This window comes from Crocodylus porosus, unplaced genomic scaffold, assembly GCF_001723895.1.
Source record: "Crocodylus porosus isolate Cpor-Errol unplaced genomic scaffold, CroPor_comp1, whole genome shotgun sequence".
Classification (NCBI taxonomy): Eukaryota; Metazoa; Chordata; order Crocodylia; family Crocodylidae; genus Crocodylus; species Crocodylus porosus.
This window is the reverse complement of record NW_017728886.1, coordinates 168,742,173-168,748,136: the sequence shown is the minus strand read 5'-3', so window position 1 is coordinate 168,748,136 and position 5,964 is coordinate 168,742,173.

Here is a 5,964-nt window from a genome sequence, read left to right as displayed (position 1 = left end):
ATCTACAAGGTCCCTTCTGACCCTACTTCTATGATTCTATACCAACCTAACTTTTGTAATACTATCATCACTGTTCTTTGATTAGCTAGCCCTGGGCTTGGGCCAAGATTCAACAAAAACTCTTGAGCCTTTTTGCTGAGTTTCAGTGAAAGCAAAACACAATTTTAAGTTGTAGGACTAAAGCCCCTGTTCTCCCAAACCCATAATAAAGTGTTGTGTAGGTATGAAAATAAATTGAAACAATTATCTTTTCCCTTATATTTTTCACCTTCTCTTTTAATATAATGATAGACTATCAAAAAATAATAATACAGCTTCTGGTAATATTTCACTCAACTCAGTTATCGTTGGCCTACATGCGTTTTATTATACAAGCATTTACTTTATAATTGTATAAATAGCTCTTTAATAGCTAGCTATTCTTTACCCTCAGGCTGCAATATCAGTTATTAAAATACTGGATACTGTGAGAATGAACGTGCAAAAGACGTGACTATTATAGAGGGTAGATTTCTAAACTGATACACAACTATAGATTTAGGAAAATAAGTGAGGATGTATTACAGACCTACTTTTCCATTTTAAAGTCCTTCTAGAGATAAAACCAAAATTAAGGCAATCAGACTTTTTATCGACATGACCAATTCCTTACATTAGTCCATCTTTCTCAGTGAAAAATGGATCCAATTAGCACATCACTTATTGTTTCGTCCAGTCTACGTTTAATTTTTTAGAAGCCTCAAAATATGAGGCTTTCACCACTCATCTGGGAAGACTGTTTCCTTATTTGATGTCTATGGTTAGCCATCAACTTATTACCTGTAACACCTTAAAATGGTTGTGTGGGAATTAGCTAGTACTTGAGATGATCCAAATGTTAATACAAGAAGGTTTTTTCCCACTGGGAACAGCTTTTTTTCTAAAAAAGTTATTTGTGAAAATATATTAACATATTTTACTTTTCTTTCCTTTTCAGCATATTTATTATAAAATATATCAACAAGTTATGAGTACTGTTCAGTTACTTAACCTGCTTTTTCAGCTACTTAACAATATTGATATAATAAAAAAGTCTCCCAAAAAGGAAAAAAATGCAAAATGAAAAAGGAAAAGTAGATCCTTTCCAAGTGAAAATAAATTCATTTTTTTTATTTTTCACAGGCTTTTCCCCCATTCTTGAAGGATGCAAAAGACAGAATCTAAACTACCCCCATTTTCCACAAATGGATGGCAACATTATTCTCTTCATTTACCATTTTTCTTATTTCCTTTCCTTTTTATGGTGCATGATTACTCTACTGAACCAGATGGGCTTTACATTCCAACCTAAAAAGTTAAAATTTCAGCTCTTGTTGTAGAGAAAAATGAACAACGGTACTAATAAAGTGCCTGTGAGCCACAAACTGCCATTCACAGATTACACCTGCAAAGGCTGGGAAAGTTCATGTCTTCAATTTGTGGCTTATCAAGACAACTTGCATAAAAGCACAGTATCACTACGAGGCACAGAATTACAATGTACTAAAATTTCAGCTTTCCTAGAACTCACAACAGGAAGAAAAATAAGAGAAGAAAGCTATTTACTTTAAATGACAGACTAAATTACACCATTCTCTTAAATGTACACATTTGAGTCAGTGAATTTCTACAAGGGAAGGTTCTTGACAGCTTCACTGAATCATGAAACCAAGAAAACAAAAAAAAAGAATGCTGTGGCAATATGTAGGCGTAAGCCAACTCAAATGAGTTATCCCAAATGCATGCCAGAACTAAAAATAAAGTTAGCAAAAAATCATTTTCTATTTTCATCTCATATTTGAGATAACCCTCTTGTTCCAATTACTAAATCCCAGTCTCAGAATTTCCTTCTTTCATATTAGCTTCTCTAGACATAATATTTTATCTTCAACTCCAGACTTCTAAGCCTTTTTAAAACCTTAAAGTACAACCACTTTCTCTGTCATATTTGCAAAATAAATCATTAGATTCTGAGAAGTGAAGAGCCCGCATTCTGCAGATTACTGAACCTTCACCTTAAGAAGATTTAGGTCAAGAATTCAATCATCATCTCTAAGAGATGTTTCCTTCTCACTTCCAGCACCAGAAAAGTAAAGACAAATTAAATGCTACTGTTTGGGCAGCAACATGTCTCCAGTCAGTTCTGCAGCTACATTCACCAAAAACAAAATTAAAAAAAAATATTGCACCACACACAACTAGAGGAGGAAAAACAACACGGTAGATTTATTTTGCCTGGTTTGAATCATGCCATATTAAAAATTAAAGAGTCCCTTTTTGCATTTTATCTGCATATTTAAATCCCATTGCCACTCAACCACTTGCAGATGTTTCTAGATGTCACAAAAATTTAAACTACATTTCTGAAAATCCATATAGAAAATGGAAATTTTCTGACTATCATGCATTAGTTAACATATTTACTCAAATACAAGATGACCCTCGATATAAGATGACCCCCGCCCCCATAATTACATTCTATGCACAGAAAATTTATACATTTATTATAATTTTCCATGCATGGACTCTAATTATTAGACGATCAGCTTAAATTCATCCTCCAACTATTACTCCAGGTGGTAGGGAGAGAGGTGAGAAAGGGGGCAGTAATGGGACAGGTGGTGGGGGACAGACACTGGGGGAGGTAGTAGGGGAAGGGCATATAGCGGGCAGTAATAAGGCATGCAGTGGGGAGCAAGTGGTAGGGGTCAGGCAGTGTGAAGGCAGTGGAGAAGACAGTGAGAGAGGCAGGCAGCCTGCCCCCTCCTACCTATCCCCTCCACATAGCCCACCCACTATGCCTGCCCCCCTCCCCGCCACAGCTTCAGGCTGCCCCAATTTGTCATCCCCTTGTTTCCCGCTCTTTGCTGTTTCTACACTCAGCTTCAGTCAAACACCACCCCTTCCTTCCATCTCCCCCCATACCTAAAGTCTCTCTTCCCTGCCTGCCCCACCACCCCATGCAGCTGGCTGTAGCAGGGACAGAGCCTATCAGTGGGTGCATCTCCACATGCAAATAAGCCAGAAGCAGTTTACTCTTGAGTAAACTTTTTAAGAATAAACTGTCCTGGGCACATATCTACTCATTCAGGGACTGCTCCCACTCCCTGCAGCCCTTCAGCTGGCTCCTGCAACAGTCAGGGGGAGCTCTGGACTCCCTCTGTGTGCTAGGCCAGGGACAAGGAGACAGCTATCTCTTGCCTGAGCAGCAAGCAGCTCCTGGGGACAGGAAACAATTTCCCACCCTCTGCTGCTCAGCTGACCGGGAGTACATTTGCTCCCGGTCAGGCATCTACATGTGCGCTACCATTCAGTTACTAATCACAAGTAAATTTGCTACTTTAATTTGTGGGTAGCAAATTTAATCATGATTACAGCCAATTACTATGCATTAAGCTTGTGCCAATTACTGTGCAGGAAATATCTATAGACATGGACACTTACTGTGCAGTAATTAGCTCTACTGCGCAGTAAATTTTCTTATGTAGATGCACCCAGTAGGGAGCAAAAGTAATGAGGAGTTCAGCAGAAGGAGAGAGAGATGGGGAAACAGTGCAGTGGGGGAGTAGACTTGGGGCTGCAAGGGAAGAGTGGAGGGACATGCAGAGGCAGTGGGGAATGCAGGCAGCAGCTGCAGTTCAATTTCCAGCTCCAGCCCCACCCCAGGGTTAAGACTAGAGCTGCAGCAGCTGCCTGCCTCTCCACTGCTTTATGATCCATTGTAAGCTGGGGGGGGGGGTTTCCCCCATGTAAAATGGGCGCTGGGAACCCTCATCTTCTAATCGAGTGAATACAATATGTAGCTTGCCTGTCCAAAATGAATAGTTATTATATTTGCCATTAAAACAATTAATTGTTTCCTTTAGTCTGAAAAGCCCTCTTAACATTTTATGAATTGACAAGGAACCACTTAACACAAAGTGCATGAGAATTCAAGGTTTTCAGGAGAAATCCAGGATGAAAATCATGTATACAATTTGTGTGAAGGAGCATAATATGAAAAACAATTCTGCAACAGATTTACAGATATCAGAAACAAATGATTACTAGCTCATCAATGAATGTGGAAAAAAGTTCATTAGTGATGCATTTGATTCGAGAGCATTTATGCATACCTAATCAGAAAACTATTGCTTAAAGCAGTCTCAGGTTGATTATTGTCATCCATATATGAATACTAAAGAGCTAATCAAGCTGGAATTTTGTACTTAAAATAACAACTATTTCTTATAAGAATTCTCATGTCTTCTCCAGAATGGTACCCAGTAGTGTCCAAAATGAAGGCTGTGCATCTCACTTAATACTGAATCAGTACTCAAATGCAAAAAAAACCAAACATATTAGGTAGTTTAAACTAGTTTTGCCAGGGAATGGAGACCAAAGACCTAAGGTAAGTGGGGAAGTGGGTGACTTGGAGGAAGCACAAGCAGAAGGGTGCAACAAGGGAGGCCTTTTCATTCTTCCTGAGAAAGCAAAGCCATCAGCTGTTATCTGAGGTGTCTATACACAAATGCATGGAGCCTGGGAAACAAGGAGGAAGAACTGTAGCAGACAGCCCCCTTTGCACATTTCCCTTCTGAACATTGATATAACAGAAGCCCCTTCTTGCCTGTAACCCATATTTTGTGCATTTGTTTTTCCTTCTAAGTGTTGGCAGAGACATAGCACACTCATCGCATGGGTGTGGCAAGGCTCAGAGCAAGTCAGAAAGCTGAAGTGGCTTTCTGTAGGAGAAACCTGCAAACTACATCTACATATCAATTAAGCTTAGTGTCACTAAAGAAAACAAAAGAACTAAAATATCCACTTCAAAGACTGTAAATATATCCTGGTGCTAACCTAACTAGCTTACTGTCCCCAGTAGCCTTTGATTCTCACTCCCTCACGCTGCATTTTTATATATTTCTCAAAAAGTGCGTTTTTATATTTCATCTGTTTCATCTTTACCATGGCATTGTTGTTTTATACTTTTAAACCTTTAAGGAATATACTCCCTGTAGAATGAAGTTACATCATTCATTGTTAAAAACTGCATTGAAATTGTCATTGTAAAGTGATAAAATCTGCTATATTGGGCAGTCCCTTGAATGAATAGTCTTTTGAATGAGTCCCTTGAATGAATATGAATGACAAACCAAGCACCTCTGGTTGTTAATTGACAATAGCCTAGCCAGTGGAACTTAACATTACAAAACTCTACAATCCATTTTAAGCTAATCAAGGCAAGGAACCGATTCCTGGAACTGAGCACCCACCCTATTGGCTATTCCTGTAACCCATCACAATACAGCCATTAAGGCAATAAGTCAAGGGTGGACTCCAGAAACTTCAGGTACCAGCAGGCAGAGACCCCTGTAACTAACAGCTGTCAGGTACTACTTCAAACCCAGGTGGGACAGCAACCTCCAGACTGGGCAGCCAAGATTTTGCTGGAGGATCACACAAGTCTGCCAGAAAGGGATAAAAGGCAGTTAAGCGTGACCCTCTGTGGCACTGTGTCATCCAGCACCTGACCTACTGAGACAGAAACACAAGCAAGTGACCCCCTTTTGAAGAAGACATTGCCTTGAAGGAAGCTGACCATTGACAGCAGACTCCAGGGCCTTGGATAAATAGATATACTGACACCAGTGCTTTCACAATCACTACAGCAGCTACTCTACACTATATTACATGGGTTTAAATTACATGGTTTTGAATGAGAGAGAGAGAGAGAGTAGCCAACAGAACTAGAAGTCCTCACATGAAACTATGATGTAACTGGAATAGCAGAGATTTGGTGGCATAGTTTGCATGACTAAAGTACTGCCATGGATGGATATAAACTCTTCAGGAAGGACAGGCAGGTGAGAAGAGGCAAAGAAGTTTCTCTTTATGTAAAAGAGCTGTGTGATTGTTCAGAGCTCCAGAATGAAACTGGAGACAGGCCTGTTGAAAGTCTCTGGG